Source organism: Acipenser ruthenus, unplaced genomic scaffold, assembly GCF_902713425.1.
Source record: "Acipenser ruthenus unplaced genomic scaffold, fAciRut3.2 maternal haplotype, whole genome shotgun sequence".
Classification (NCBI taxonomy): domain Eukaryota; kingdom Metazoa; phylum Chordata; class Actinopteri; order Acipenseriformes; family Acipenseridae; genus Acipenser; species Acipenser ruthenus.
This window is the reverse complement of record NW_026708627.1, coordinates 19,098-41,959: the sequence shown is the minus strand read 5'-3', so window position 1 is coordinate 41,959 and position 22,862 is coordinate 19,098. Positions and strand designations below refer to the sequence as shown.

At 43.9% G+C, this 22,862-nt stretch overlaps 53 non-coding genes and 48 pseudogenes across 53 annotated transcripts; all 101 read left to right on the top strand.

The window, feature by feature from the left end:
* The first annotated feature begins 166 nt into the window (after nucleotides 1-166).
* LOC131734921 (5S ribosomal RNA) lies at nucleotides 167-275 on the top strand (annotated as a pseudogene).
* Nucleotides 276-389: 114 nt separating this feature from the next.
* Nucleotides 390-498, top strand: LOC131734892 (5S ribosomal RNA; annotated as a pseudogene).
* A 114-nt stretch (nucleotides 499-612) lies between these two features.
* On the top strand, nucleotides 613-731 carry LOC131734836 (5S ribosomal RNA; annotated as a pseudogene).
* A 114-nt stretch (nucleotides 732-845) lies between these two features.
* On the top strand, nucleotides 846-964 carry LOC131734804 (5S ribosomal RNA). Its single transcript, XR_009327133.1, has one exon. It is a non-coding gene; the product is annotated as a 5S ribosomal RNA (ribosomal RNA).
* A 114-nt stretch (nucleotides 965-1,078) lies between these two features.
* On the top strand, nucleotides 1,079-1,197 carry LOC131734782 (5S ribosomal RNA). The gene has a single exon (XR_009327111.1). It is a non-coding gene; the product is annotated as a 5S ribosomal RNA (ribosomal RNA).
* Nucleotides 1,198-1,297: 100 nt separating this feature from the next.
* On the top strand, nucleotides 1,298-1,416 carry LOC131734855 (5S ribosomal RNA; annotated as a pseudogene).
* Nucleotides 1,417-1,516: 100 nt separating this feature from the next.
* LOC131734907 (5S ribosomal RNA) lies at nucleotides 1,517-1,625 on the top strand (annotated as a pseudogene).
* A 113-nt stretch (nucleotides 1,626-1,738) lies between these two features.
* LOC131734847 (5S ribosomal RNA) lies at nucleotides 1,739-1,857 on the top strand (annotated as a pseudogene).
* A 114-nt stretch (nucleotides 1,858-1,971) lies between these two features.
* Nucleotides 1,972-2,090, top strand: LOC131734863 (5S ribosomal RNA; annotated as a pseudogene).
* A 114-nt stretch (nucleotides 2,091-2,204) lies between these two features.
* On the top strand, nucleotides 2,205-2,323 carry LOC131734827 (5S ribosomal RNA). The gene has a single exon (XR_009327156.1). It is a non-coding gene; the product is annotated as a 5S ribosomal RNA (ribosomal RNA).
* Nucleotides 2,324-2,437: 114 nt separating this feature from the next.
* On the top strand, nucleotides 2,438-2,556 carry LOC131734826 (5S ribosomal RNA). Its single transcript, XR_009327155.1, has one exon. It is a non-coding gene; the product is annotated as a 5S ribosomal RNA (ribosomal RNA).
* Nucleotides 2,557-2,656: 100 nt separating this feature from the next.
* Nucleotides 2,657-2,775, top strand: LOC131734820 (5S ribosomal RNA). The gene has a single exon (XR_009327149.1). It is a non-coding gene; the product is annotated as a 5S ribosomal RNA (ribosomal RNA).
* A 322-nt stretch (nucleotides 2,776-3,097) lies between these two features.
* Nucleotides 3,098-3,206, top strand: LOC131734890 (5S ribosomal RNA; annotated as a pseudogene).
* A 114-nt stretch (nucleotides 3,207-3,320) lies between these two features.
* LOC131734781 (5S ribosomal RNA) lies at nucleotides 3,321-3,439 on the top strand. The gene has a single exon (XR_009327110.1). It is a non-coding gene; the product is annotated as a 5S ribosomal RNA (ribosomal RNA).
* Nucleotides 3,440-3,539: 100 nt separating this feature from the next.
* LOC131734889 (5S ribosomal RNA) lies at nucleotides 3,540-3,648 on the top strand (annotated as a pseudogene).
* Nucleotides 3,649-3,762: 114 nt separating this feature from the next.
* Nucleotides 3,763-3,881, top strand: LOC131734780 (5S ribosomal RNA). The gene has a single exon (XR_009327109.1). It is a non-coding gene; the product is annotated as a 5S ribosomal RNA (ribosomal RNA).
* A 100-nt stretch (nucleotides 3,882-3,981) lies between these two features.
* Nucleotides 3,982-4,090, top strand: LOC131734918 (5S ribosomal RNA; annotated as a pseudogene).
* Nucleotides 4,091-4,190: 100 nt separating this feature from the next.
* On the top strand, nucleotides 4,191-4,309 carry LOC131734891 (5S ribosomal RNA). Its single transcript, XR_009327169.1, has one exon. It is a non-coding gene; the product is annotated as a 5S ribosomal RNA (ribosomal RNA).
* A 100-nt stretch (nucleotides 4,310-4,409) lies between these two features.
* On the top strand, nucleotides 4,410-4,528 carry LOC131734965 (5S ribosomal RNA). Its single transcript, XR_009327208.1, has one exon. It is a non-coding gene; the product is annotated as a 5S ribosomal RNA (ribosomal RNA).
* A 100-nt stretch (nucleotides 4,529-4,628) lies between these two features.
* On the top strand, nucleotides 4,629-4,747 carry LOC131734964 (5S ribosomal RNA). The gene has a single exon (XR_009327207.1). It is a non-coding gene; the product is annotated as a 5S ribosomal RNA (ribosomal RNA).
* A 114-nt stretch (nucleotides 4,748-4,861) lies between these two features.
* LOC131734802 (5S ribosomal RNA) lies at nucleotides 4,862-4,980 on the top strand. Its single transcript, XR_009327131.1, has one exon. It is a non-coding gene; the product is annotated as a 5S ribosomal RNA (ribosomal RNA).
* A 100-nt stretch (nucleotides 4,981-5,080) lies between these two features.
* On the top strand, nucleotides 5,081-5,189 carry LOC131734895 (5S ribosomal RNA; annotated as a pseudogene).
* Nucleotides 5,190-5,303: 114 nt separating this feature from the next.
* Nucleotides 5,304-5,412, top strand: LOC131734888 (5S ribosomal RNA; annotated as a pseudogene).
* A 114-nt stretch (nucleotides 5,413-5,526) lies between these two features.
* Nucleotides 5,527-5,645, top strand: LOC131734793 (5S ribosomal RNA). The gene has a single exon (XR_009327122.1). It is a non-coding gene; the product is annotated as a 5S ribosomal RNA (ribosomal RNA).
* Nucleotides 5,646-5,759: 114 nt separating this feature from the next.
* LOC131734860 (5S ribosomal RNA) lies at nucleotides 5,760-5,878 on the top strand (annotated as a pseudogene).
* A 114-nt stretch (nucleotides 5,879-5,992) lies between these two features.
* LOC131734803 (5S ribosomal RNA) lies at nucleotides 5,993-6,111 on the top strand. The gene has a single exon (XR_009327132.1). It is a non-coding gene; the product is annotated as a 5S ribosomal RNA (ribosomal RNA).
* A 100-nt stretch (nucleotides 6,112-6,211) lies between these two features.
* LOC131734795 (5S ribosomal RNA) lies at nucleotides 6,212-6,330 on the top strand. Its single transcript, XR_009327124.1, has one exon. It is a non-coding gene; the product is annotated as a 5S ribosomal RNA (ribosomal RNA).
* Nucleotides 6,331-6,430: 100 nt separating this feature from the next.
* On the top strand, nucleotides 6,431-6,549 carry LOC131734842 (5S ribosomal RNA; annotated as a pseudogene).
* A 100-nt stretch (nucleotides 6,550-6,649) lies between these two features.
* On the top strand, nucleotides 6,650-6,768 carry LOC131734801 (5S ribosomal RNA). Its single transcript, XR_009327130.1, has one exon. It is a non-coding gene; the product is annotated as a 5S ribosomal RNA (ribosomal RNA).
* Nucleotides 6,769-6,882: 114 nt separating this feature from the next.
* Nucleotides 6,883-7,001, top strand: LOC131734818 (5S ribosomal RNA). Its single transcript, XR_009327147.1, has one exon. It is a non-coding gene; the product is annotated as a 5S ribosomal RNA (ribosomal RNA).
* Nucleotides 7,002-7,101: 100 nt separating this feature from the next.
* LOC131734963 (5S ribosomal RNA) lies at nucleotides 7,102-7,220 on the top strand. Its single transcript, XR_009327206.1, has one exon. It is a non-coding gene; the product is annotated as a 5S ribosomal RNA (ribosomal RNA).
* Nucleotides 7,221-7,334: 114 nt separating this feature from the next.
* Nucleotides 7,335-7,453, top strand: LOC131734784 (5S ribosomal RNA). The gene has a single exon (XR_009327113.1). It is a non-coding gene; the product is annotated as a 5S ribosomal RNA (ribosomal RNA).
* Nucleotides 7,454-7,553: 100 nt separating this feature from the next.
* On the top strand, nucleotides 7,554-7,672 carry LOC131734824 (5S ribosomal RNA). Its single transcript, XR_009327153.1, has one exon. It is a non-coding gene; the product is annotated as a 5S ribosomal RNA (ribosomal RNA).
* A 100-nt stretch (nucleotides 7,673-7,772) lies between these two features.
* On the top strand, nucleotides 7,773-7,891 carry LOC131734823 (5S ribosomal RNA). The gene has a single exon (XR_009327152.1). It is a non-coding gene; the product is annotated as a 5S ribosomal RNA (ribosomal RNA).
* Nucleotides 7,892-7,991: 100 nt separating this feature from the next.
* LOC131734835 (5S ribosomal RNA) lies at nucleotides 7,992-8,110 on the top strand (annotated as a pseudogene).
* Nucleotides 8,111-8,210: 100 nt separating this feature from the next.
* On the top strand, nucleotides 8,211-8,329 carry LOC131734785 (5S ribosomal RNA). The gene has a single exon (XR_009327114.1). It is a non-coding gene; the product is annotated as a 5S ribosomal RNA (ribosomal RNA).
* Nucleotides 8,330-8,429: 100 nt separating this feature from the next.
* Nucleotides 8,430-8,548, top strand: LOC131734792 (5S ribosomal RNA). Its single transcript, XR_009327121.1, has one exon. It is a non-coding gene; the product is annotated as a 5S ribosomal RNA (ribosomal RNA).
* A 114-nt stretch (nucleotides 8,549-8,662) lies between these two features.
* Nucleotides 8,663-8,771, top strand: LOC131734887 (5S ribosomal RNA; annotated as a pseudogene).
* Nucleotides 8,772-8,885: 114 nt separating this feature from the next.
* Nucleotides 8,886-9,004, top strand: LOC131734843 (5S ribosomal RNA; annotated as a pseudogene).
* Nucleotides 9,005-9,104: 100 nt separating this feature from the next.
* Nucleotides 9,105-9,223, top strand: LOC131734962 (5S ribosomal RNA). The gene has a single exon (XR_009327205.1). It is a non-coding gene; the product is annotated as a 5S ribosomal RNA (ribosomal RNA).
* A 114-nt stretch (nucleotides 9,224-9,337) lies between these two features.
* On the top strand, nucleotides 9,338-9,446 carry LOC131734886 (5S ribosomal RNA; annotated as a pseudogene).
* Nucleotides 9,447-9,560: 114 nt separating this feature from the next.
* LOC131734858 (5S ribosomal RNA) lies at nucleotides 9,561-9,679 on the top strand (annotated as a pseudogene).
* A 100-nt stretch (nucleotides 9,680-9,779) lies between these two features.
* On the top strand, nucleotides 9,780-9,898 carry LOC131734961 (5S ribosomal RNA). The gene has a single exon (XR_009327204.1). It is a non-coding gene; the product is annotated as a 5S ribosomal RNA (ribosomal RNA).
* A 114-nt stretch (nucleotides 9,899-10,012) lies between these two features.
* Nucleotides 10,013-10,121, top strand: LOC131734884 (5S ribosomal RNA; annotated as a pseudogene).
* A 114-nt stretch (nucleotides 10,122-10,235) lies between these two features.
* LOC131734926 (5S ribosomal RNA) lies at nucleotides 10,236-10,344 on the top strand (annotated as a pseudogene).
* A 114-nt stretch (nucleotides 10,345-10,458) lies between these two features.
* LOC131734959 (5S ribosomal RNA) lies at nucleotides 10,459-10,577 on the top strand. Its single transcript, XR_009327202.1, has one exon. It is a non-coding gene; the product is annotated as a 5S ribosomal RNA (ribosomal RNA).
* A 100-nt stretch (nucleotides 10,578-10,677) lies between these two features.
* LOC131734960 (5S ribosomal RNA) lies at nucleotides 10,678-10,796 on the top strand. The gene has a single exon (XR_009327203.1). It is a non-coding gene; the product is annotated as a 5S ribosomal RNA (ribosomal RNA).
* A 100-nt stretch (nucleotides 10,797-10,896) lies between these two features.
* LOC131734905 (5S ribosomal RNA) lies at nucleotides 10,897-11,005 on the top strand (annotated as a pseudogene).
* Nucleotides 11,006-11,105: 100 nt separating this feature from the next.
* Nucleotides 11,106-11,224, top strand: LOC131734958 (5S ribosomal RNA). The gene has a single exon (XR_009327201.1). It is a non-coding gene; the product is annotated as a 5S ribosomal RNA (ribosomal RNA).
* A 114-nt stretch (nucleotides 11,225-11,338) lies between these two features.
* On the top strand, nucleotides 11,339-11,447 carry LOC131734914 (5S ribosomal RNA; annotated as a pseudogene).
* Nucleotides 11,448-11,561: 114 nt separating this feature from the next.
* LOC131734925 (5S ribosomal RNA) lies at nucleotides 11,562-11,670 on the top strand (annotated as a pseudogene).
* Nucleotides 11,671-11,784: 114 nt separating this feature from the next.
* Nucleotides 11,785-11,903, top strand: LOC131734957 (5S ribosomal RNA). The gene has a single exon (XR_009327200.1). It is a non-coding gene; the product is annotated as a 5S ribosomal RNA (ribosomal RNA).
* A 100-nt stretch (nucleotides 11,904-12,003) lies between these two features.
* On the top strand, nucleotides 12,004-12,122 carry LOC131734949 (5S ribosomal RNA). The gene has a single exon (XR_009327192.1). It is a non-coding gene; the product is annotated as a 5S ribosomal RNA (ribosomal RNA).
* A 100-nt stretch (nucleotides 12,123-12,222) lies between these two features.
* LOC131734904 (5S ribosomal RNA) lies at nucleotides 12,223-12,331 on the top strand (annotated as a pseudogene).
* Nucleotides 12,332-12,431: 100 nt separating this feature from the next.
* On the top strand, nucleotides 12,432-12,550 carry LOC131734956 (5S ribosomal RNA). Its single transcript, XR_009327199.1, has one exon. It is a non-coding gene; the product is annotated as a 5S ribosomal RNA (ribosomal RNA).
* A 114-nt stretch (nucleotides 12,551-12,664) lies between these two features.
* On the top strand, nucleotides 12,665-12,773 carry LOC131734913 (5S ribosomal RNA; annotated as a pseudogene).
* Nucleotides 12,774-12,887: 114 nt separating this feature from the next.
* LOC131734883 (5S ribosomal RNA) lies at nucleotides 12,888-12,996 on the top strand (annotated as a pseudogene).
* Nucleotides 12,997-13,096: 100 nt separating this feature from the next.
* Nucleotides 13,097-13,215, top strand: LOC131734798 (5S ribosomal RNA). The gene has a single exon (XR_009327127.1). It is a non-coding gene; the product is annotated as a 5S ribosomal RNA (ribosomal RNA).
* Nucleotides 13,216-13,329: 114 nt separating this feature from the next.
* On the top strand, nucleotides 13,330-13,448 carry LOC131734815 (5S ribosomal RNA). Its single transcript, XR_009327144.1, has one exon. It is a non-coding gene; the product is annotated as a 5S ribosomal RNA (ribosomal RNA).
* Nucleotides 13,449-13,548: 100 nt separating this feature from the next.
* On the top strand, nucleotides 13,549-13,667 carry LOC131734849 (5S ribosomal RNA; annotated as a pseudogene).
* Nucleotides 13,668-13,781: 114 nt separating this feature from the next.
* Nucleotides 13,782-13,910, top strand: LOC131734854 (5S ribosomal RNA; annotated as a pseudogene).
* A 114-nt stretch (nucleotides 13,911-14,024) lies between these two features.
* Nucleotides 14,025-14,143, top strand: LOC131734810 (5S ribosomal RNA). The gene has a single exon (XR_009327139.1). It is a non-coding gene; the product is annotated as a 5S ribosomal RNA (ribosomal RNA).
* A 100-nt stretch (nucleotides 14,144-14,243) lies between these two features.
* LOC131734839 (5S ribosomal RNA) lies at nucleotides 14,244-14,372 on the top strand (annotated as a pseudogene).
* Nucleotides 14,373-14,472: 100 nt separating this feature from the next.
* Nucleotides 14,473-14,591, top strand: LOC131734955 (5S ribosomal RNA). Its single transcript, XR_009327198.1, has one exon. It is a non-coding gene; the product is annotated as a 5S ribosomal RNA (ribosomal RNA).
* Nucleotides 14,592-14,705: 114 nt separating this feature from the next.
* On the top strand, nucleotides 14,706-14,814 carry LOC131734912 (5S ribosomal RNA; annotated as a pseudogene).
* Nucleotides 14,815-14,928: 114 nt separating this feature from the next.
* On the top strand, nucleotides 14,929-15,037 carry LOC131734882 (5S ribosomal RNA; annotated as a pseudogene).
* Nucleotides 15,038-15,137: 100 nt separating this feature from the next.
* LOC131734797 (5S ribosomal RNA) lies at nucleotides 15,138-15,256 on the top strand. The gene has a single exon (XR_009327126.1). It is a non-coding gene; the product is annotated as a 5S ribosomal RNA (ribosomal RNA).
* A 114-nt stretch (nucleotides 15,257-15,370) lies between these two features.
* On the top strand, nucleotides 15,371-15,489 carry LOC131734814 (5S ribosomal RNA). Its single transcript, XR_009327143.1, has one exon. It is a non-coding gene; the product is annotated as a 5S ribosomal RNA (ribosomal RNA).
* Nucleotides 15,490-15,589: 100 nt separating this feature from the next.
* On the top strand, nucleotides 15,590-15,708 carry LOC131734848 (5S ribosomal RNA; annotated as a pseudogene).
* Nucleotides 15,709-15,822: 114 nt separating this feature from the next.
* On the top strand, nucleotides 15,823-15,951 carry LOC131734853 (5S ribosomal RNA; annotated as a pseudogene).
* A 114-nt stretch (nucleotides 15,952-16,065) lies between these two features.
* LOC131734809 (5S ribosomal RNA) lies at nucleotides 16,066-16,184 on the top strand. The gene has a single exon (XR_009327138.1). It is a non-coding gene; the product is annotated as a 5S ribosomal RNA (ribosomal RNA).
* A 100-nt stretch (nucleotides 16,185-16,284) lies between these two features.
* Nucleotides 16,285-16,413, top strand: LOC131734838 (5S ribosomal RNA; annotated as a pseudogene).
* Nucleotides 16,414-16,513: 100 nt separating this feature from the next.
* On the top strand, nucleotides 16,514-16,632 carry LOC131734954 (5S ribosomal RNA). The gene has a single exon (XR_009327197.1). It is a non-coding gene; the product is annotated as a 5S ribosomal RNA (ribosomal RNA).
* Nucleotides 16,633-16,732: 100 nt separating this feature from the next.
* Nucleotides 16,733-16,841, top strand: LOC131734881 (5S ribosomal RNA; annotated as a pseudogene).
* Nucleotides 16,842-16,941: 100 nt separating this feature from the next.
* LOC131734880 (5S ribosomal RNA) lies at nucleotides 16,942-17,050 on the top strand (annotated as a pseudogene).
* A 114-nt stretch (nucleotides 17,051-17,164) lies between these two features.
* LOC131734924 (5S ribosomal RNA) lies at nucleotides 17,165-17,273 on the top strand (annotated as a pseudogene).
* A 114-nt stretch (nucleotides 17,274-17,387) lies between these two features.
* LOC131734953 (5S ribosomal RNA) lies at nucleotides 17,388-17,506 on the top strand. The gene has a single exon (XR_009327196.1). It is a non-coding gene; the product is annotated as a 5S ribosomal RNA (ribosomal RNA).
* Nucleotides 17,507-17,606: 100 nt separating this feature from the next.
* LOC131734938 (5S ribosomal RNA) lies at nucleotides 17,607-17,725 on the top strand. The gene has a single exon (XR_009327180.1). It is a non-coding gene; the product is annotated as a 5S ribosomal RNA (ribosomal RNA).
* A 100-nt stretch (nucleotides 17,726-17,825) lies between these two features.
* LOC131734903 (5S ribosomal RNA) lies at nucleotides 17,826-17,934 on the top strand (annotated as a pseudogene).
* A 100-nt stretch (nucleotides 17,935-18,034) lies between these two features.
* Nucleotides 18,035-18,153, top strand: LOC131734952 (5S ribosomal RNA). Its single transcript, XR_009327195.1, has one exon. It is a non-coding gene; the product is annotated as a 5S ribosomal RNA (ribosomal RNA).
* Nucleotides 18,154-18,267: 114 nt separating this feature from the next.
* LOC131734911 (5S ribosomal RNA) lies at nucleotides 18,268-18,376 on the top strand (annotated as a pseudogene).
* A 100-nt stretch (nucleotides 18,377-18,476) lies between these two features.
* LOC131734951 (5S ribosomal RNA) lies at nucleotides 18,477-18,595 on the top strand. Its single transcript, XR_009327194.1, has one exon. It is a non-coding gene; the product is annotated as a 5S ribosomal RNA (ribosomal RNA).
* A 114-nt stretch (nucleotides 18,596-18,709) lies between these two features.
* On the top strand, nucleotides 18,710-18,828 carry LOC131734813 (5S ribosomal RNA). The gene has a single exon (XR_009327142.1). It is a non-coding gene; the product is annotated as a 5S ribosomal RNA (ribosomal RNA).
* Nucleotides 18,829-18,928: 100 nt separating this feature from the next.
* Nucleotides 18,929-19,047, top strand: LOC131734831 (5S ribosomal RNA). Its single transcript, XR_009327160.1, has one exon. It is a non-coding gene; the product is annotated as a 5S ribosomal RNA (ribosomal RNA).
* Nucleotides 19,048-19,161: 114 nt separating this feature from the next.
* LOC131734852 (5S ribosomal RNA) lies at nucleotides 19,162-19,290 on the top strand (annotated as a pseudogene).
* A 100-nt stretch (nucleotides 19,291-19,390) lies between these two features.
* LOC131734830 (5S ribosomal RNA) lies at nucleotides 19,391-19,509 on the top strand. Its single transcript, XR_009327159.1, has one exon. It is a non-coding gene; the product is annotated as a 5S ribosomal RNA (ribosomal RNA).
* Nucleotides 19,510-19,623: 114 nt separating this feature from the next.
* Nucleotides 19,624-19,742, top strand: LOC131734808 (5S ribosomal RNA). The gene has a single exon (XR_009327137.1). It is a non-coding gene; the product is annotated as a 5S ribosomal RNA (ribosomal RNA).
* A 100-nt stretch (nucleotides 19,743-19,842) lies between these two features.
* Nucleotides 19,843-19,971, top strand: LOC131734837 (5S ribosomal RNA; annotated as a pseudogene).
* A 100-nt stretch (nucleotides 19,972-20,071) lies between these two features.
* Nucleotides 20,072-20,190, top strand: LOC131734950 (5S ribosomal RNA). The gene has a single exon (XR_009327193.1). It is a non-coding gene; the product is annotated as a 5S ribosomal RNA (ribosomal RNA).
* A 100-nt stretch (nucleotides 20,191-20,290) lies between these two features.
* LOC131734906 (5S ribosomal RNA) lies at nucleotides 20,291-20,399 on the top strand (annotated as a pseudogene).
* A 100-nt stretch (nucleotides 20,400-20,499) lies between these two features.
* Nucleotides 20,500-20,618, top strand: LOC131734783 (5S ribosomal RNA). Its single transcript, XR_009327112.1, has one exon. It is a non-coding gene; the product is annotated as a 5S ribosomal RNA (ribosomal RNA).
* Nucleotides 20,619-20,718: 100 nt separating this feature from the next.
* On the top strand, nucleotides 20,719-20,837 carry LOC131734789 (5S ribosomal RNA). Its single transcript, XR_009327118.1, has one exon. It is a non-coding gene; the product is annotated as a 5S ribosomal RNA (ribosomal RNA).
* A 100-nt stretch (nucleotides 20,838-20,937) lies between these two features.
* LOC131734917 (5S ribosomal RNA) lies at nucleotides 20,938-21,046 on the top strand (annotated as a pseudogene).
* A 114-nt stretch (nucleotides 21,047-21,160) lies between these two features.
* LOC131734948 (5S ribosomal RNA) lies at nucleotides 21,161-21,279 on the top strand. Its single transcript, XR_009327191.1, has one exon. It is a non-coding gene; the product is annotated as a 5S ribosomal RNA (ribosomal RNA).
* A 100-nt stretch (nucleotides 21,280-21,379) lies between these two features.
* LOC131734845 (5S ribosomal RNA) lies at nucleotides 21,380-21,498 on the top strand (annotated as a pseudogene).
* A 100-nt stretch (nucleotides 21,499-21,598) lies between these two features.
* Nucleotides 21,599-21,707, top strand: LOC131734916 (5S ribosomal RNA; annotated as a pseudogene).
* A 114-nt stretch (nucleotides 21,708-21,821) lies between these two features.
* On the top strand, nucleotides 21,822-21,940 carry LOC131734947 (5S ribosomal RNA). Its single transcript, XR_009327190.1, has one exon. It is a non-coding gene; the product is annotated as a 5S ribosomal RNA (ribosomal RNA).
* A 100-nt stretch (nucleotides 21,941-22,040) lies between these two features.
* LOC131734844 (5S ribosomal RNA) lies at nucleotides 22,041-22,159 on the top strand (annotated as a pseudogene).
* A 114-nt stretch (nucleotides 22,160-22,273) lies between these two features.
* LOC131734946 (5S ribosomal RNA) lies at nucleotides 22,274-22,392 on the top strand. The gene has a single exon (XR_009327189.1). It is a non-coding gene; the product is annotated as a 5S ribosomal RNA (ribosomal RNA).
* Nucleotides 22,393-22,492: 100 nt separating this feature from the next.
* On the top strand, nucleotides 22,493-22,621 carry LOC131734894 (5S ribosomal RNA; annotated as a pseudogene).
* Nucleotides 22,622-22,738: 117 nt separating this feature from the next.
* LOC131734806 (5S ribosomal RNA) lies at nucleotides 22,739-22,857 on the top strand. Its single transcript, XR_009327135.1, has one exon. It is a non-coding gene; the product is annotated as a 5S ribosomal RNA (ribosomal RNA).
* The last annotated feature ends 5 nt before the right edge of the window (nucleotides 22,858-22,862 follow it).

Below are 22,862 nucleotides of genomic sequence, written 5' to 3'. Positions count from 1 at the left end.
AAGCAATGTTGGGCTTGGTTAGTATTTGGATGGGAGACCACCTGGGAATATCAAGTGCTGCAGGCATTACATTTTACAATTGAAATGTGTGGAGGACAAAAGGAAATTTTGGAGGAATCACCCCCAGCTCACTAAACATAAAAGTCATGAAAGCAGAAATGCAATCGCCTGTGGCCACACCACCTTGAATAAGTCTGATCTCAGAAGCTAAGCAATGTTGGGCTTGGTTAGTACTTGGATGGGAGACCACCTGGGAATATCAAGTGCTGCAGGCATTACATTTTTGTAATTACATTTTACAATTGAAATGTGTGGAGGACAAAAGGAAATTTTGGAGGAATCACCCCCAGCTCACTAAACATAAAAGTCATGAAAGCAGAAATGCAATCGCCTGCGGCCACACCACCTTGAATAAGCCTGATCTCAGAAGCTAAGCAATGTTGGGCTTGGTTAGTACTTGGATGGGAGACCACCTGGGAATATCAAGTGCTGCAGGCATTACATTTTTGTAATTACATTTTACAATTGAAATGTGTGGAGGACAAAAGGAAATTTTGGAGGAATCACCCCCAGCTCCCTAAACATAAAAGTCATGAAAGCAGAAATGCAATCGCTTGCGGCCACACCACCTTGAATAAGCCTGATCTCGCATGATCTCAGAAGCTAAGCAATGTTGGGCTTGGTTAGTACTTGGATGGGAGACCACCTGGGAATATCAAGTGCTGCAGGCATTACATTTTTGTAATTACATTTTACAATTGAAATGTGTGGAAGACAAAAGGAAATTTTGGAGGAATCACCCCCAGCTCCCTAAACATAAAAGTCATGAAAGCAGAAATGCAATCGCCTGCGGCCACACCACCATGAATAAGCCTGATCTCGTCTGATCTCAGAAGCTAAGCAATGTTGGGCTTGGTTAGTACTTGGATGGGAGACCACCTGGGAATATCAAGTGCTGCAGGCATTACATTTTTGTAATTACATTTTACAATTGAAATGTGTGGAGGACAAAAGGAAATTTTGGAGGAATCACCCCCAGCTCACTAAACATAAAAGTCATGAAAGCAGAAATGCAATCGCCTGCGGCCACACCACCTTGAATAAGCCTGATCTCGTCTGATCTCAGAAGCTAAGCAATGTTGGGCTTGGTTAGTACTTGGATGGGAGACCACCTGGGAATATCAAGTGCTGCAGGCATTACATTTTACAATTGAAATGTGTGGAGGATAAAAGGAAATTTTGGAGGAATCACCCCCAGCTCACTAAACATAAAAGTCATGAAAGCAGAAATGCAATCGCCTGCGGCCACACCACCTTGAATAAGCCTGATCTCGCCTGATCTCAGAAGCTAAGCAGTGTTGGGCTTGGTTAGTACTTGGATGTGAGACCACCTGGGAATATCAAGTGCTGCAGGCATTACATTTTACAATTGAAATGTGTGGAGGACAAAAGGAAATTTTGGAGGAATCACCCCCAGCTCACTAAACATAAAAGTCATGAAAGCAGAAATGCAATCGCCTGCGGCCACGCCACCTTGAATAAGCCTGATCTCAGAAGCTAAGCAATGTTGGGCTTGGTTAGTACTTGGATGGGAGACCACCTGGGAATATCAAGTGCTGCAGGCATTACATTTTTGTAATTACATTTACAATTGAAATGTGTGGAGGACAAAAGGAAATTTTGGAGGAATCACCCCCAGCTCACTAAACATAAAAGTCATGAAAGCAGAAATGCAATCGCCTGCGGCCACACCACCTTGAATAAGCCTGATCTTGGCTGATCTCAGAAGCTAAGCAGTGTTGGGCTTGGTTAGTACTTGGATGGGAGACCACCTGGGAATATCAAGTGCTGCAGGCATTACATTTTTGTAATTAAATTTTACAATTGAAATGTGTGGAGGACAAAAGGAAATTTTGGAGGAATCACCCCCAGCTCACTAAACATAAAAGTCATGAAAGCAGAAATGCAATCGCCTGCGGCCACACCACCTTGAATAAGCCTGATCTTGCCTGATCTCAGAAGCTAAGCAATGTTGGGCTTGGTTAGTACTTGGATGGGAGACGACCTGGGAATATCAAGTGCTGCAGGCGTTACATTTCTGTAATTACATTTTACAATTGAAATGTGTGGAGGACAAAAGGAAATTTTGGAGGAATCACCCCCAGCTCACTAAACATAAAAGTCATGAAAGAAGAAATGCAATTGCCTGCGGCCACACCACCTTGAATAAGCCTGATCTCTCCTGATCTCAGAAGCTAAGCAATGTTGGGCTTGGTTAGTACTTGGATGGGAGACCACCTGGGAATATCAAGTGCTGCAGGCATTACATTTTTGTAATTACATTTTACAATTGAAATGTGTGGAGGACAAAAGGAAATTTTGGAGGAATCACCCCCAGCTCACTAAACATAAAAGTCATGAAAGAAGAAATGCAATTGCCTGCGGCCACACCACCTTGAATAAGCCTGATCTCTCCTGATCTCAGAAGCTAAGCAATGTTGGGCTTGGTTAGTACTTGGATGGGAGACCACCTGGGAATATCAAGTGCTGCAGGCATTACATTTACAATTGAAATGTGTGGAGGACAAAAGGAAATTTTGGAGGAAATCACCCCCAGCTCACTAAACATAAAAGTCATGAAAGCAGAAATGCAATCGCCTGCGGCCACACCACCTTGAATAAGCCTGATCTCGTCTGATCTCAGAAGCTAAGCAATGTTGGGCTTGGTTAGTACTTGGATGGGAGACCACCTGGGAATATCAAGTGCTGCAGCCATTACATTTTACAATTGAAATGTGTGGAGGACAAAAGGAAATTTTGGAGGAATCACCCCCAGCTCACTAAACATAAAAGTCATGAAAGCAGAAATGCAATCGCCTGCGGCCACACCACCTTGAATAAGCCTGATCTCAGAAGCTAAGCAATGTTGGCTTGGTTAGTACTTGGATGGGAGAACACCTGGGAATATCAAGTGCTGCAGGCATTACATTTTTGTAATTACATTTTACAATTGAAATGTGTGGACGACAAAAGGAAATTTTGGAGGAATCACCCCCAGCTCCCTAAACATAAAAGTCATGAAAGCAGAAATGCAATCGCCTGCGGCCACACCACCTTGAATAAGCCTGATCTCAGAAGCTAAGCAATGTTGGGCTTGGTTAGTACTTGGATGGGAGACCACCTGGGAATATCAAGTGCTGCAGGCATTACATTTTTGTAATTACATTTTACAATTGAAATGTGTGGAGGACAAAAGGAAATTTTGGAGGAATCACCCCCAGCTCCCTAAACATAAAAGTCATGAAAGCAGAAATGCAATCGCCTGCGGCCACACCACCTTGAATAAGCCTGATCTCGTCTGATCTCAGAAGCTAAGCAATGTTGGGCTTGGTTAGTACTTGGATGGGAGACCACCTGGGAATATCAAGTGCTGCAGGCATTACATTTTACAATTGAAATGTGTGGAGGACAAAAGGAAATTTTGGAGGAATCACCCCCAGCTCACTAAACATAAAAGTCATGAAAGCAGAAATGTAATCGCCTGCGGCCACACCACCTTGAATAAGCCTGATCTCAGAAGCTAAGCAATGTTGGGCTTGGTTAGTACTTGGATGGGAGACCACCTGGGAATATCAAGTGCTGCAGGCATTACATTTTTGTAATTACATTTTACAATTGAAATGTGTGGAGGACAAAAGGAAATTTTGGAGGAATCACCCCCAGCTCCCTAAACATAAAAGTCATGAAAGCAGGAATGCAATCGCCTGCGGCCACACCACCTTGAATAAGCCTGATCTCGTCTGATCTCAGAAGCTAAGCAATGTTGGGCTTGGTTAGTACTTGGATGGGAGACCACCTGGGAATATCAAGTGCTGCAGGCATTACATTTTACAATTGAAATGTGTGGAGGACAAAAGGAAATTTTGGAGGAATCACCCCCAGCTCACTAAACATAAAAGTCATGAAAGCATAAATGCAATCGCCTGCGGCCACACCACCTTGAATAAGTCTGATCTCAGAAGCTAAGCAATGTTGGGCTTGGTTAGTACTTGGATGGGAGACCACCTGGGAATATCAAGTGCTGCAGGCATTACATTTTACAATTGAAATGTGTGGAGGACAAAAGGAAATTTTGGAGGAATCACCCCCAGCTCACTAAACATAAAAGTCATGAAAGCAGAAATGCAATCGCCTGCGGCCACACCACTTTGAATAAGCCTGATCTCGTCTGATCTCAGAAGCTAAGCAATGTTGGGCTTGGTTAGTACTTGGATGGGAGACCACCTGGGAATATCAAGTGCTGCAGGCATTACATTTTACAATTGAAATGTGTGGAGGACAAAAGGAAATTTTGGAGGAATCACCCCCAGCTCACTAAACATAAAAGTCATGAAAGCAGAAATGCAATCGCCTGCGGCCACACCACCTTGAATAAGCCTGATCTCGTCTGATCTCAGAAGCTAAGCAATGTTGGGCTTGGTTAGTACTTGGATGGGAGACCACCTGGGAATATCAAGTGCTGCAGGCATTACATTTTACAATTGAAATGTGTGGAGGACAAAAGGAAATTTTGGAGGAATCACCCCCAGCTCACTAAACATAAAAGTCATGAAAGCAGGAATGCAATCGCCTGCGGCCACACCACCTTGAATAAGCCTGATCTCGTCTGATCTCAGAAGCTAAGCAATGTTGGGCTTGGTTAGTACTTGGATGGGAGACCACCTGGGAATATCAAGTGCTGCAGGCATTACATTTTTGTAATTACATTTTACAATTGAAATGTGTGGAGGACAAAAGGAAATTTTGGAGGACTCACCCCCAGCTCACTAAACATAAAAGTCATGAAAGCAGAAATGCAATTGCCTGCGGCCACACCACCTTGAATAAGCCTGATTTCGTCTGATCTCAGAAGCTAAGCAATGTTGGGCTTGGTTAGTACTTGGATGGGAGACCACCTGGGAATATCAAGTGCTGCAGGCATTACATTTTACAATTGAAATGTGTGGAGGACAAAAGGAAATTTTGGAGGAATCACCCCCAGCTCCCTAAACATAAAAGTCATGAAAGCAGAAATGCAATCGCCTGCGGCCACACCACCTTGAATAAGCCTGATCTCAGAAGCTAAGCAATGTTGGGCTTGGTTAGTACTTGGATGGGAGACCACCTGGGAAAATCAAGTGCTGCAGGCATTACATTTTTGTAATTAAATTTTACAATTGAAATGTGTGGAGGACAAAAGGAAATTTTGGAGGAATCACCCCCAGCTCACTAAACATAAAAGTCATGAAAGCAGAAATGCAATCGCCTGCGGCCACACCACCTTGAATAAGCCTGATCTCAGAAGCTAAGCAATGTTGGGCTTGGTTAGTACTTGGATGGGAGACCACCTGGGAATATCAAGTGCTGCAGGCATTACGTTTTTGTAATTAAATTTTACAATTGAAATGTGTGGAGGACAAAAGGAAATTTTGGAGGAATCACCCCCAGCTCACTAAACATAAAAGTCATGAAAGCAGAAATGCAATCGCCTGCGGCCACACCACCTTGAATAAGCCTGATCTCGTCTGATCTCAGAAGCGAAGCAATGTTGGGCTTGGTTAGTACTTGGATGGGAGACCACCTGGGAATATCAAGTGCTGCAGGCATTACATTTTTGTAATTACATTTTACATTTGAAATGTGTGGAGGACAAAAGGAAATTTTGGAGGAATCACCCCCAGCTACCTAAACATAAAAGTCATGAAAGCAGAAATGCAATCGCCTGCGGCCACACCACCTTGAATAAGCCTGCTCTAGTCTGATCTCAGAAGCTAAGCAATGTTGGGCTTGGTTAGTACTTGGATGGGATACCACCTGGGAATATCAAGTGCTGCAGGCATTACATTTTTGTAATTACATTTTACAATTGAAATGTGTGGAGGACATTAGGAAATTTTGGAGGAATCACCCCCAGCTCACTAAACATAAAAGTCATGAAAGCAGAAATGCAATCGCCTGCGGCCACACCACCTTGAATAAGCCTGATCTCGTCTGATCTCAGAAGCTAAGCAATGTTGGGCTTGGTTAGTACTTGGATGGGAGACCACCTGGGAATATCAAGTGCTGCAGACATTACATTTTACAATTGAAATGTGTGGAGGACAAAAGGAAATTTTGGAGGAATCACCCCCAGCTCACTAAACATAAAAGTCATGAAAGCAGAAATGCAATCGCCTGCGGCGACACCACCTTGAATAAGCCTGATCTCGTCTGATCTCAGAAGCTAAGCAATGTTGGGCTTGGTTAGTACTTGGATGGGAGACCACCTGGGAATATCAAGTGCTGCAGGCATTAAATTTTACAATTGAAATGTGTGGAGGACAAAAGGAAATTTTGGAGGAATCACCCCCAGCTCACTAAACATAAAAGTCATGAAAGCAGAAATGCAATCGACTGCGGCCACACCACCTTGAATAAGCCTGATCTCGTCTGATCTCAGAAACTAAGCAATGTTGGCCTTGGTTAGTACTTGGATGGGAGACCACCTGGGAATATCAAGTGCTGCAGGCATTACATTTTACAATTGAAATGTGTGGAGGACAAAAGGAAATTTTGGAGGAATCACCCCCAGCTCCCTAAACATAAAAGTCATGAAAGCAGAAATGCAATCACCTGCGGCCACACCACCTTGAATAAGCCTGATCTCGTCTGATCTCAGAAGCTAAGCAATGTTGGGCTTGGTTAGTACTTGGATGGGAGACCACCTGGGAATATCAAGTGCTGCAGGCATTACATTTTTGTAATTACATTTTACAATTGAAATGTGTGGAGGACAAAAGGAAATTTTGGAGGAATCACCCCCAGCTCACTAAACATAAAAGTCATGACAGCAGAAATGCAATCGCCTGCGGCCACACCACCTTGAATAAGCCTGATCTCATCTGATCTCAGAAGCTAAGCAATGTTGGGCTTGGTTAGTACTTGGATGGGAGACCACCTGGGAATATCAAGTGCTGCAGGCATTACATTTTACAATTGAAATGTGTGGAGGACAAAAGGAAATTTTGGAGGAATCACCCCCAGCTCCCTAAACATAAAAGTCATGAAAGCAGAAATGCAATCGCCTGCGGCCACACCACCTTGAATAAGCCTGATCTCGTCTGATCTCAGAAGCTAAGCAATGTTGGGCTTGGTTAGTACTTGGATGGGAGACCACCTGGGAATATCAAGTGCTGCAGGCATTACATTTTTGTAATTACATTTTACAATTGAAATGTGTGGAGGACAAAAGGAAATTTTGGAGGAATCACCCCCAGCTCACTAAACATAAAAGTCATGAAAGCAGAAATGCAATCGCCTGCGGCCACACCACCTTGAATAAGCCTGATCTCGTTTGATCTCAGAAGCTAAGCAATGTTGGGCTTGGTTAGTACTTGGATGGGAGACCACCTGGGAATATCAAGTGCTGCAGGCATTACATTTTACAATTGAAATGTGTGGAGGACAAAAGGAAATTTTGGAGGAATCACCCCCAGCTCACTAAACATAAGTGTCATGAAAGCAGAAATGCAATCGCCTGCGGCCACACCACCTTGAATAAGCCTGATCTCGTCTGGTCTCAGAAGCTAAGCAATGTTGGGCTTGGTTAGTACTTGGATGGGAGACCACCTGGGAATATCAAGTGTTGCAGGCATTACATTTTACAATTGAAATGTGTGGAGGACAAAAGGAAATTTTGGAGGAATCACCCCCAGCTCACTAAACATAAAAGTCATGAAAGCAGAAATGCAATCGCCTGCGGCCACACCACCTTGAATAAGCCTGATCTCGTCTGGTCTCAGAAGCTAAGCAATGTTGGGCTTGGTTAGTACTTGGATGGGAGACCACCTGGGAATATCAAGTGTTGCAGGCATTACATTTTACAATTGAAATGTGTGGAGGACAAAAGGAAATTTTGGAGGAATCACCCCCAGCTCACTAAACATAAGTGTCATGAAAGCAGAAATGCAATCGCCTGCGGCCACACCACCTTGAATAAGCCTGATCTCGTCTGGTCTCAGAAGCTAAGCAATGTTGGGCTTGATTAGTACTTGGATAGGAGACCACCTGGGAATATCAAGTGTTGCAGGCATTACATTTTACAATTGAAATGTGTGGAGGACAAAAGGAAATTTTGGAGGAATCACCCCCAGCTCACTAAACATAAAAGTCATGAAAGCAGAAATGCAATCGCCTGCGGCCACACCACCTTGAATAAGCCTGATCTCGTCTGATCTCAGAAGCTAAGCAATGTTGGGCTTGATTAGTACTTGGATGGGAGACCACCTGGGAATATCAAGTGCTGCAGGCATTACATTTTACAATTGAAATGTGTGGAGGACAAAAGGAAATTTTGGAGGAATCACCCCCAGCTCACTAAACATAAAAGTCATGAAAGAAGAAATGCAATCGCCTGCGGCCACACCACCTTGAATAAGCCTGATCTCGTCTGATCTCAGAAGCGAAGCAATGTTGGGCTTGGTTAGTACTTGGATGGGAGACCACCTGGGAATATCAAGTGCTGCAGGCATTACATTTTTGTAATTACATTTTACAATTGAAATGTGTGGAGGACAAAAGGAAATTTTGGAGGAATCACCCCCAGCTCACTAAACATAAAAGTCATGAAAGCAGAAATGCAATCGCCTGCGGCCACACCACCTTGAATAAGCCTGATCTCAGAAGCTAAGCAATGTTGGGCTTGGTTAGTACTTGGATGGGAGACCACCTGGGAATATCAAGTGCTGCAGGCATTACATTTTTGTAATTACATTTTACAATTGAAATGTGTGGAGGACAAAAGGAAATTTTTGAGGAATCACCCCCAGCTCACTAAACATAAAAGTCATGAAAGCAGAAATGCAATCGCCTGCGGCCACACCACCTTGAATAAGCCTGACCTCGTCTGATCTCAGAAGCTAAACAATGTTGGGCTTGGTTAGTACTTGGATGGGAGACCACCTGGGAATATCAAGTGCTGCATGCATTACATTTTACAATTGAAATGTGTGGAGGACAAAAGGAAATTTTGGAGGAATCACCCCCAGCTCACTAAACATAAAAGTCATGAAAGCAGAAATGCAATTGCCTGCGGCCACACCACCTTGAATAAGCCTGATCTCGTCTGATCTCAGAAGCTAAGCAATGTTGGGCTTGGTTAGTACTTGGATGGGAGACCACCTGGGAATATCAAGTGCTGCAGGCATTACATTTTTGTAATTACATTTTACAATTGAAATGTGTGGAGGACAAAAGGAAATTTTGGAGGAATCACCCCCAGCTCACTAAACATGAAAGTCAGGAAAGCAGAAATGCAATCGCCTGCGGCCACACCACCTTGAATAAGCCTGATCTCAGAAGCTAAGCAATGTTGGGCTTGGTTAGTACTTGGATGGGAGACCACCTGGGAATATCAAGTGCTGCAGGCATTACATTTTTGTAATTACATTTTACAATTGAAATGTGTGGAGGACAAATGGAAATTTTGGAGGAATCACCCCCAGCTCACTAAACATAAAAGTCATGAAAGCAGAAATGCAATCGCCTGCGGCCACACCACCTTGAATAAGCCTGATCTCGTCTGATCTCAGAAGCTATGCAATGTTGGGCTTGGTTAGTACTTGGATCGGAGACCACCTGGGAATATCAAGTGCTGCAGGCATTACATTTTACAATTGAAATGTGTGGAGGACAAAAGGAAATTTTGGAGGAATCACCCCCAGCTCCCTAAACATAAAAGTCATGAAAGCACAAATGCAATCGCCTGCGGCCACACCACCTTGAATAAGCCTGATCTCGTCTGATCTCAGAAGCTAAGCAATGTTGGGCTTGGTTAGTACTTGGATGGGAGACCACCTGGGAATATCAAGTGCTGCAGGCATTACATTTTTGTAATTAAATTTTACAATTGAAATGTGTGGAGGACAAAATGAAATTTTGGAGGAATCACCCCCAGCTCACTAAACATAAAAGTCATGAAAGCAGAAATGCAATCGCCTGCGGCCACACCACCTTGAATAAGCCTGATCTCAGAAGCTAAGCAATGTTGGGCTTGGTTAGTACTTGGATGGGAGACCACCTGGGAATATCAAGTGCTGCAGGCATTACATTTTTGTAATTAAATTTTACAATTGAAATGTGTGGAGGACAAAAGGAAATTTTGGAGGAATCACCCCCAGCTCACTAAACATAAAAGTCAAGAAAGCAGAAATGCAATCGCCTCCGGCCACACCACCTTGAATAAGCCTGATCTCAGAAGCTAAGCAATGTTGGGCTTGGTTAGTACTTGGATGGGAGACCACCTGGGAATATCAAGTGCTGCAGGCATTACATTTTTGTAATTACATTTTACAATTGAAATGTGTGGAGGACAAAAGGAAATTTTGGAGGAATCACCCCCAGCTCCCTAAACATAAAAGTCATGAAAGCAGAAATGCAATCGCCTGCGGCCACACCACCTTGAATAAGCCTGATCTCGTCTGATCTCAGAAGCTAAGCAATGTTGGGCTTGGTTAGTACTTGGATGGGAGACCACCTGGGAATATCAAGTGCTGCAGGCATTACATTTTACAATTGAAATGTGTGGAGGACAAAAGGAAATTTTGGAGGAATCACCCCCAGCTCCCTAAACATAAAAGTCATGAAAGCAGAAATGCAATCGCCTGCGGCCACACCACCTTGAATAAGCCTGATCTCGTCTGATCTCAGAAGCTAAGCAATGTTGGGCTTGATTAGTACTTGGATGGGAGACCACCTGGGAATATCAAGTGCTGCAGGCATTACATTTTACAATTGAAATGTGTGGAGGACAAAAGGAAATTTTGGAGGAATCACCCCCAGCTCACTAAACATAAAAGTCATGAAAGCAGAAATGCAATCGCCTGCGGCCACACCACCTTGAATAAGCCTGATCTCAGAAGCTAAGCAATGTTGGGCTTGGTTAGTACTTGGATGGGAAACCACCTGGGAATATCAAGTGCTGCAGGCATTACATTTTCCAATTGAAATGTGTGGAGGACAAAAGGAAATTTTGGAGGAATCACCCCCAGCTCACTAAACATAAAAGTCATGAAAGCAGAAATGCAATCGCCTGCGGCCACACCACCTTGAATAAGCCTGATCTCGTCTGATCTCAGAAGCTAAGCAATGTTGGGCTTGGTTAGTACTTGGATGGGAGACCACCTGGGAATATCAAGTGCTGCAGGCATTACATTTTTGTAATTACATTTTACAATTGAAATGTGTGGAGGCCAAAAGGAAATTTTGGAGGAATCACCCCCAGCTCACTAAACATAAAAGTCATGAAAGCAGAAATGCAATCGCCTGCGGCCACACCACCTTGAATAAGCCTGATCTCAGAAGCTAAGCAATGTTGGGTTTGGTTAGTACTTGGATGGGAGACCACCTGGGAATATCAAGTGCTGCAGGCATTACATTTTTGTAATTACATTTTACAATTGAAATGTGTGGAGGCCAAAAGGAAATTTTGGAGGAATCACCCCCAGCTCACTAAACATAAAAGTCAAGAAAGCAGAAATGCAATCGCCTCCGGCCACACCACCTTGAATAAGCCTGATCTCAGAAGCTAAGCAATGTTGGGCTTGGTTAGTACTTGGATGGGAGACCACCTGGGAATATCAAGTGCTGCAGGCATTACATTTTTGTAATTACATTTTACAATTGAAATGTGTGGAGGACAAAAGGAAATTTTGGAGGAATCACCCCCAGCTCCCTAAACATAAAAGTCATGAAAGCAGAAATGCAATCGCCTGCGGCCACACCACCTTGAATAAGCCTGATCTCGTCTGATCTCAGAAGCTAAGCAATGTTGGGCTTGGTTAGTACTTGGATGGGAGACCACCTGGGAATATCAAGTGCTGCAGGCATTACATTTTACAATTGAAATGTGTGGAGGACAAAAGGAAATTTTGGAGGAATCACCCCCAGCTCCCTAAACATAAAAGTCATGAAAGCAGAAATGCAATCGCCTGCGGCCACACCACCTTGAATAAGCCTGATCTCGTCTGATCTCAGAAGCTAAGCAATGTTGGGCTTGATTAGTACTTGGATGGGAGACCACCTGGGAATATCAAGTGCTGCAGGCATTACATTTTACAATTGAAATGTGTGGAGGACAAAAGGAAATTTTGGAGGAATCACCCCCAGCTCACTAAACATAAAAGTCATGAAAGCAGAAATGCAATCGCCTGCGGCCACACCACCTTGAATAAGCCTGATCTCAGAAGCTAAGCAATGTTGGGCTTGGTTAGTACTTGGATGGGAAACCACCTGGGAATATCAAGTGCTGCAGGCATTACATTTTCCAATTGAAATGTGTGGAGGACAAAAGGAAATTTTGGAGGAATCACCCCCAGCTCACTAAACATAAAAGTCATGAAAGCAGAAATGCAATCGCCTGCGGCCACACCACCTTGAATAAGCCTGATCTCGTCTGATCTCAGAAGCTAAGCAATGTTGGGCTTGGTTAGTACTTGGATGGGAGACCACCTGGGAATATCAAGTGCTGCAGGCATTACATTTTTGTAATTACATTTTACAATTGAAATGTGTGGAGGCCAAAAGGAAATTTTGGAGGAATCACCCCCAGCTCACTAAACATAAAAGTCATGAAAGCAGAAATGCAATCGCCTGCGGCCACACCACCTTGAATAAGCCTGATCTCAGAAGCTAAGCAATGTTGGGTTTGGTTAGTACTTGGATGGGAGACCACCTGGGAATATCAAGTGCTGCAGGCATTACATTTTTGTAATTACATTTTACAATTGAAATGTGTGGAGGCCAAAAGGAAATTTTGGAGGAATCACCCCCAGCTCACTAAACATAAAAGTCATGAAAGCAGAAATGCAATCGCCTGCGGCCACACCACCTTGAATAAGCCTGATCTCAGAAGCTAAGCAATGTTGGGCTTGGTTAGTACTTGGATGGGAGACCACCTGGGAATATCAAGTGCTGCAGGCATTACATTTTACAATTGAAATGTGTGGAGGACAAAAGGAAATTTTGGAGGAATCACCCCCAGCTCCCTAAACATAAAAGTCATGAAAGCAGAAATGCAATCGCCTGCGGCCACACCACCTTGAATAAGCCTGATCTCGTCTGATCTCAGAAGCTAAGCAATGTTGGGCTTGGTTTGTACTTGGATGGGAGACCACCTGGGAATATCAAGTGCTGCAGGCATTACATTTTTGTAATTACATTTTACAATTGAAATGTGTGGAGGCCAAAAGGAAATTTTGGAGGAATCACCCCCAGCTCACTAAACATAAAAGTCATGAAAGCAGAAATACAATCGCCTGCGGCCACACCACCTTGAATAAGCCTGATCTCGCCTGATCTCAGAAGCTAAGCAATGTTGGGCTTGGTTAGTACTTGGATGGGAGACCACCTGGGAATATCAAGTGCTGCAGGCATTACATTTTACAATTGAAATGTGTGGAGAACAAAAGGAAATTTTGGAGGAATCACCCCCAGCTCACTAAACATAAAAGTCATGAAAGCAGAAATGCAATCGCCTGCGGCCACACCACCTTGAATAAGCATGATCTCGCCTGATCTCAGAAGCTAAGCAATGTTGGGCTTGGTTAGTACTTGGATGGGAAACCACCTGGGAATATCAAGTGCTGCAGGCATTACATTTTTGTAATTACATTTTACAATTGAAATGTGTGGAGGCCAAAAGGAAATTTTGGAGGAATCACCCCCAGCTCACTAAACATAAAAGTCATGAAAGCAGAAATGCAATCGCCTGCGGCCACACCACCTTGAATAAGCCTGATCTCGCCTGATCTCGCCTGATCTCAGAAGCTAAGCAATGTTGGGCTTGGTTAGTACTTGGATGGGAGACCACCTGGGAATATCAAGTGCTGCAGGCATTACATTTTTGTAATTACATTTTACAATTGAAATGTGTGGAGGCCAAAAGGAAATTTTGGAGGAATCACCCCCAGCTCACTAAACATAAAAGTCATGAAAGCAGAAATGCAATCGCCTGCGGCCACACCACCTTGAATAAGCCTGATCTCGTCTGATTTCAGAAGCTAAGCAATGTTGGGCTTGGTTAGTACTTGGATGGGAGACCACCTGGGAATATCAAGTGCTGCAGGCATTACATTTTACAATTGAAATGTGTGGAGGCCAAAAGGAAATTTTGGAGGAATCACCCCCAGCTCACTAAACATGAAAGTCATGAAAGCAGAAATGCAATCGCCTGCGGCCACACCACCTTGAATAAGCCTGATCTCGCCTGATCTCGTCTGATCTCAGAAGCTAAGCAATGTTGGGCTTGGTTAGTACTTGGATGGGAGACCACCTGGGAAAATCAAGTGCTGCAGGCATTACATTTTACAATTGAAATGTGTGGAGGACAAAAGGAAATTTTGGAGGAATCACCCCCAGCTCACTAAACATAAAAGTCATGAAAGCAGAAATGCAATCGCCTGCGGCCACACCACCTTGAATAAGCCTGATCTCGTCTGATCTCAGAAGCTAAGCAATGTTGGGCTTGGTTAGTACTTGGATGGGAGACCACCTGGGAATATCAAGTGCTGCAGGCATTACATTTTTGTAATTACATTTTACAATTGAAATGTGTGGAGGCCAAAAGGAAATTTTGGAGGAATCACCCCCAGCTCACTAAACATAAAAGTCATGAAAGCAGAAATGCAATCGCCTGCGGCCACACCACCTTGAATAAGCCTGATCTCAGAAGCTAAGCAATGTTGGGTTTGGTTAGTACTTGGATGGGAGACCACCTGGGAATATCAAGTGCTGCAGGCATTACATTTTTGTAATTACATTTTACAATTGAAATGTGTGGAGGCCAAAAGGAAATTTTGGAGGAATCACCCCCAGCTCACTAAACATAAAAGTCATGAAAGCAGAAATGCAATCGCCTGCGGCCACACCACCTTGAATAAGCCTGATCTCAGAAGCTAAGCAATGTTGGGCTTGGTTAGTACTTGGATGGGAGACCACCTGGGAATATCAAGTGCTGCAGGCATTACATTTTACAATTGAAATGTGTGGAGGACAAAAGGAAATTTTGGAGGAATCACCCCCAGCTCCCTAAACATAAAAGTCATGAAAGCAGAAATGCAATCGCCTGCGGCCACACCACCTTGAATAAGCCTGATCTCGTCTGATCTCAGAAGCTAAGCAATGTTGGGCTTGGTTTGTACTTGGATGGGAGACCACCTGGGAATATCAAGTGCTGCAGGCATTACATTTTTGTAATTACATTTTACAATTGAAATGTGTGGAGGCCAAAAGGAAATTTTGGAGGAATCACCCCCAGCTCACTAAACATAAAAGTCATGAAAGCAGAAATGCAATCGCCTGCGGCCACACCACCTTGAATAAGCCTGATCTCGCCTGATCTCAGAAGCTAAGCAATGTTGGGCTTGGTTAGTACTTGGATGGGAGACCACCTGGGAATATCAAGTGCTGCAGGCATTACATTTTACAATTGAAATGTGTGGAGAACAAAAGGAAATTTTGGAGGAATCACCCCCAGCTCACTAAACATAAAAGTCATGAAAGCAGAAATGCAATCGCCTGCGGCCACACCACCTTGAATAAGCATGATCTCGCCTGATCTCAGAAGCTAAGCAATGTTGGGCTTGGTTAGTACTTGGATGGGAAACCACCTGGGAATATCAAGTGCTGCAGGCATTACATTTTTGTAATTACATTTTACAATTGAAATGTGTGGAGGCCAAAAGGAAATTTTGGAGGAATCACCCCCAGCTCACTAAACATAAAAGTCATGAAAGCAGAAATGCAATCGCCTGCGGCCACACCACCTTGAATAAGCCTGATCTCGCCTGATCTCGCCTGATCTCAGAAGCTAAGCAATGTTGGGCTTGGTTAGTACTTGGATGGGAGACCACCTGGGAATATCAAGTGCTGCAGGCATTACATTTTTGTAATTACATTTTACAATTGAAATGTGTGGAGGCCAAAAGGAAATTTTGGAGGAATCACCCCCAGCTCACTAAACATAAAAGTCATGAAAGCAGAAATGCAATCGCCTGCGGCCACACCACCTTGAATAAGCCTGATCTCGTCTGATTTCAGAAGCTAAGCAATGTTGGGCTTGGTTAGTACTTGGATGGGAGACCACCTGGGAATATCAAGTGCTGCAGGCATTACATTTTACAATTGAAATGTGTGGAGGCCAAAAGGAAATTTTGGAGGAATCACCCCCAGCTCACTAAACATGAAAGTCATGAAAGCAGAAATGCAATCGCCTGCGGCCACACCACCTTGAATAAGCCTGATCTCGCCTGATCTCGTCTGATCTCAGAAGCTAAGCAATGTTGGGCTTGGTTAGTACTTGGATGGGAGACCACCTGGGAAAATCAAGTGCTGCAGGCATTACATTTTACAATTGAAATGTGTGGAGGACAAAAGGAAATTTTGGAGGACTCACCCCCAGCTCACTAAACATAAAAGTCATGAAAGCAGAAATGCAATCGCCTGCGGCCACACCACCTTGAATAAGCCTGATCTCGTCTGATCTCAGAAGCTAAGCAATGTTGGGCTTGGTTAGTACTTGGATGGGAGACCACCTGGGAATATCAAGTGCTGCAGGCATTACATTTTACAATTGAAATGTGTGGAGGACAAAAGGAAATTTTGGAGGAATCACCCCCAGCTCACTAAACATAAAAGTCATGAAAGCAGAAACGCAATCGCCTGCGGCCACACCACCTTGAATAAGCCTGATCTCAGAAGCTAAGCAATGTTGGGCTTGGTTAGTACTTGGATGGGAGACCACCTGGGAATATCAAGTGCTGCAGGCATTACATTTTACAATTGAAATGTGTGGAGGACAAAAGGAAATTTTGGAGGAATCACCCCCAGCTCACTAAACATAAAAGTCATGAAAGCAGAAATGCAATCGCCTGCGGCCACACCACCTTGAATAAGCCTGATCTCAGAAGCTAAGCAATGTTGGGCTTGGTTAGTACTTGGATGGGAGACCACCTGGGAATATCAAGTGCTGCAGGCATTACATTTTTGTAATTAAATTTTACAATTGAAATGTGTGGAGGACAAAAGGAAATTTTGGAGGAATCACCCCCAGCTCACTAAACATAAAAGTCAAGAAAGCAGAAATGCAATCGCCTCCGGCCACACCACCTTGAATAAGCCTGATCTCAGAAGCTAAGCAATGTTGGGCTTGGTTAGTACTTGGATGGGAGACCACCTGGGAATATCAAGTGCTGCAGGCATTACATTTTTGTAATTACATTTTACAATTGAAATGTGTGGAGGACAAAAGGAAATTTTGGAGGAATCACCCCCAGCTCCCTAAACATAAAAGTCATGAAAGCAGAAATGCAATCGCCTGCGGCCACACCACCTTGAATAAGCCTGATCTCGTCTGATCTCAGAAGCTAAGCAATGTTGGGCTTGGTTAGTACTTGGATGGGAGACCACCTGGGAATATCAAGTGCTGCAGGCATTACATTTTACAATTGAAATGTGTGGAGGACAAAAGGAAATTTTGGAGGAATCACCCCCAGCTCCCTAAACATAAAAGTCATGAAAGCAGAAATGCAATCGCCTGCGGCCACACCACCTTGAATAAGCCTGATCTCGTCTGATCTCAGAAGCTAAGCAATGTTGGGCTTGATTAGTACTTGGATGGGAGACCACCTGGGAATATCAAGTGCTGCAGGCATTACATTTTACAATTGAAATGTGTGGAGGCCAAAAGGAAATTTTGGAGGAATCACCCCCAGCTCACTAAACATAAAAGTCATGAAAGCAGAAATGCAATCGCCTGCGGCCACACCACCTTGAATAAGCCTGATCTCAGAAGCTAAGCAATGTTGGGCTTGGTTAGTACTTGGATGGGAAACCACCTGGGAATATCAAGTGCTGCAGGCATTACATTTTCCAATTGAAATGTGTGGAGGACAAAAGGAAATTTTGGAGGAATCACCCCCAGCTCACTAAACATAAAAGTCATGAAAGCAGAAATGCAATCGCCTGCGGCCACACCACCTTGAATAAGCCTGATCTCGTCTGATCTCAGAAGCTAAGCAATGTTGGGCTTGGTTAGTACTTGGATGGGAGACCACCTGGGAATATCAAGTGCTGCAGGCATTACATTTTTGTAATTACATTTTACAATTGAAATGTGTGGAGGCCAAAAGGAAATTTTGGAGGAATCACCCCCAGCTCACTAAACATAAAAGTCATGAAAGCAGAAATGCAATCGCCTGCGGCCACACCACCTTGAATAAGCCTGATCTCAGAAGCTAAGCAATGTTGGGTTTGGTTAGTACTTGGATGGGAGACCACCTGGGAATATCAAGTGCTGCAGGCATTACATTTTACAATTGAAATGTGTGGAGGACAAATGGAAATTTTGGAGGAATCACCCCCAGCTCCCTAAACATAAAAGTCATGAAAGCAGAAATGCAATCGCCTGCGGCCACACCACCTTGAATAAGCCTGATCTCGTCTGATCTCAGAAGCTAAGCAATGTTGGGCTTGGTTAGTACTTGGATGGGAGACCACCTGGGAATATCAAGTGCTGCAGGCATTACATTTTTGTAATTACATTTTACAATTGAAATGTGTGGAGGCCAAAAGGAAATTTTGGAGGAATCACCCCCAGCTCACTAAACATAAAAGTCATGAAAGCAGAAATGCAATCGCCTGCGGCCACACCACCTTGAATAAGCCTGATCTCGCCTGATCTCAGAAGCTAAGCAATGTTGGGCTTGGTTAGTACTTGGATGGGAGACCACCTGGGAATATCAAGTGCTGCAGGCATTACATTTTACAATTGAAATGTGTGGAGAACAAAAGGAAATTTTGGAGGAATCACCCCCAGCTCACTAAACATAAAAGTCATGAAAGCAGAAATGCAATCGCCTGCGGCCACACCACCTTGAATAAGCCTGATCTCGCCTGATCTCAGAAGCTAAGCAATGTTGGGCTTGGTTAGTACTTGGATGGGAAACCACCTGGGAATATCAAGTGCTGCAGGCATTACATTTTTGTAATTACATTTTACAATTGAAATGTGTGGAGGCCAAAAGGAAATTTTGGAGGAATCACCCCCAGCTCACTAAACATAAAAGTCATGAAAGCAGAAATGCAATCGCCTGCGGCCACACCACCTTGAATAAGCCTGATCTCGCCTGATCTCGCCTGATCTCAGAAGCTAAGCAATGTTGGGCTTGGTTAGTACTTGGATGGGAGACCACCTGGGAATATCAAGTGCTGCAGGCATTACATTTTACAATTGAAATGTGTGGAGGCCAAAAGGAAATTTTGGAGGAATCACCCCCAGCTCACTAAACATAAAAGTCATGAAAGCAGAAATGCAATCGCCTGCGGCCACACCACCTTGAATAAGCCTGATCTCGCCTGATCTCAGAAGCTAAGCAATGTTGGGCTTGGTTAGTACTTGGATGGGAAACCACCTGGGAATATCAAGTGCTGCAGGCATTACATTTTTGTAATTACATTTTACAATTGAAATGTGTGGAGGCCAAAAGGAAATTTTGGAGGAATCACCCCCAGCTCACTAAACATAAAAGTCATGAAAGCAGAAATGCAATCGCCTGCGGCCACACCACCTTGAATAAGCCTGATCTCGTCTGATTTCAGAAGCTAAGCAATGTTGGGCTTGGTTAGTACTTGGATGGGAGACCACCTGGGAATATCAAGTGCTGCAGGCATTACATTTTACAATTGAAATGTGTGGAGGCCAAAAGGAAATTTTGGAGGAATCACCCCCAGCTCACTAAACATGAAAGTCATGAAAGCAGAAATGCAATCGCCTGCGGCCACACCACCTTGAATAAGCCTGATCTCGCCTGATCTCGTCTGATCTCAGAAGCTAAGCAATGTTGGGCTTGGTTAGTACTTGGATGGGAGACCACCTGGGAAAATCAAGTGCTGCAGGCATTACATTTTACAATTGAAATGTGTGGAGGACAAAAGGAAATTTTGGAGGACTCACCCCCAGCTCACTAAACATAAAAGTCATGAAAGCAGAAATGCAATCGCCTGCGGCCACACCACCTTGAATAAGCCTGATCTCGTCTGATCTCAGAAGCTAAGCAATGTTGGGCTTGGTTAGTACTTGGATGGGAGACCACCTGGGAATATCAAGTGCTGCAGGCATTACATTTTACAATTGAAATGTGTGGAGGACAAAAGGAAATTTTGGAGGAATCACCCCCAGCTCACTAAACATAAAAGTCATGAAAGCAGAAACGCAATCGCCTGCGGCAACACCACCTTGAATAAGCCTGATCTCAGAAGCTAAGCAATGTTGGGCTTGGTTAGTACTTGGATGGGAGACCACCTGGGAATATCAAGTGCTGCAGGCATTACATTTTACAATTGAAATGTGTGGAGGACAAAAGGAAATTTTGGAGGAATCACCCCCAGCTCACTAAACATAAAAGTCATGAAAGCAGAAATGCAATCGCCTGCGGCCACACCACCTTGAATAAGCCTGATCTCGTCTGATCTCAGAAGCTAAGCAATGTTGGGCTTGGTTAGTACTTGGATGGGAGACCACCTGGGAAAATCAAGTGCTGCAGGCATTACATTTTGCAATTGAAATGTGTGGAGGACAAAAGGAAATTTTGGAGGACTCACCCCCAGCTCACTAAACATAAAAGTCATGAAAGCAGAAATGCAATCGCCTGCGGCCACACCACCTTGAATAACCCTGATCTCGTCTGATCTCAGAAGCTAAGCAATGTTGGGCTTGGTTAGTACTTGGATGGGAGACCACCTGGGAATATCAAGTGCTGCAGGCATTACATTTTACAATTGAAATGTGTGGAGGACAAAAGGAAATTTTGGAGGAATCACCCCCAGCTCACTAAACATAAAAGTCATGAAAGCAGAAACGCAATCGCCTGCGGCCACACCACCTTGAATAAGTCTGATCTCAGAAGCTAAGCAATGTTGGGCTTGGTTAGTACTTGGATGGGAGACCACCTGGGAATATCAAGTGCTGCAGGCATTACATTTTTGTAATTACATTTTACAATTGAAATGTGTGGAGGCCAAAAGGAAATTTTGGAGGAATCACCCCCAGCTCACTAAACATAAAAGTCATGAAAGCAGAAATGCAATCGCCTGCGGCCACACCACCTTGAATAAGCCTGATCTCGTCTGATCTCAGAAGCTAAGCAATGTTGGGCTTGGTTAGTACTTGGATGGGAGACCACCTGGGAATATCAAGTGCTGCAGGCATTACATTTTACAATTGAAATGTGTGGAGGACAAAAGGAAATTTTGGAGGAATCACCCCCAGCTCCCTAAACATAAAAGTCATGAAAGCAGGAATGCAATCGCCTGCGGCCACACCACCTTGAATAAGCCTGATCTCGCCTGATCTCAGAAGCTAAGCAATGTTGAGCTTGGTTAGTACTTGGATGGGAGACCACCTGGGAATATCAAGTGCTGCAGGCATTACATTTTACAATTGAAATGTGTGGAGGACAAAAGGAAATTTTGGAGGAATCACCCTCAGCTCACTAAACATAAAAGTCATGAAAGCAGAAACGCAATCGCCTGCGGCCACACCACCTTGAATAAGTCTGATCTCAGAAGCTAAGCAATGTTGGGCTTGGTTAGTACTTGGATGGGAGACCACCTGGGAATATCAAGTGCTGCAGGCATTACATTTTTGTAATTACATTTTACAATTGAAATGTGTGGAGGCCAAAAGGAAATTTTGGAGGAATCACCCCCAGCTCACTAAACATAAAAGTCATGAAAGCAGAAATGCAATCGCCTGCGGCCACACCACCTTGAATAAGCCTGATCTCGTCTGATCTCAGAAGCTAAGCAATGTTGGGCTTGGTTAGTACTTGGATGGGAGACCACCTGGGAATATCAAGTGCTGCAGGCATTACATTTTACAATTGAAATGTGTGGAGGACAAAAGGAAATTTTGGAGGAATCACCCCCAGCTCCCTAAACATAAAAGTCATGAAAGCAGGAATGCAATCGCCTGCGGCCACACCACCTTGAATAAGCCTGATCTCGCCTGATCTCAGAAGCTAAGCAATGTTGAGCTTGGTTAGTACTTGGATGGGAGACCACCTGGGAATATCAAGTGCTGCAGGCATTACATTTTTGTAATGACATTTTACAATTGAAATGTGTGGAGGCCAAAAGGAAATTTTGGAGGAATCACCCCCAGCTCACTAAACATAAAAGTCATGAAAGCAGAAATGCAATCGCCTGCGGCCACACCACCTTGAATAAGCCTGATCTCGTCTGATCTCAGAAGCTAAGCAATGTTGGGCTTGGTTAGTACTTGGATGGGAGACCACCTGGGAATATCAAGTGCTGCAGGCATTACATTTTACAATTGAAATGTGTGGAGGACAAAAGGAAATTTTGGAGGAATCACCCCCAGCTCACTAAACATAAAAGTCATGAAAGCAGAAATGCAATCGCCTGCGGCCACACCACCTTGAATAAGCCTGATCTCGCCTGATCTCGCCTGATCTCAGAAGCTAAGCAATGTTGGGCTTGGTTAGTACTTGGATGGGAGACCACCTGGTAATATCAAGTGCTGCAGGCATTACATTTTTGTAATTACATTTTACAATTGAAATGTGTGGAGGCCAAAAGGAAATTTTGGAGGAATCACCCCCAGCTCACTAAAACATAAAAGTCATGAAAGCAAAGAAATGCAATCGCCTGCGGCCACACCACCTTGAATAAGCCTGATCTCGTCTGATTTCAGAAGCTAAGCAATGTTGGGCTTGGTTAGTACTTGGATGGGAGACCACCTGGGAATATCAAGTGCTGCAGGCATTACA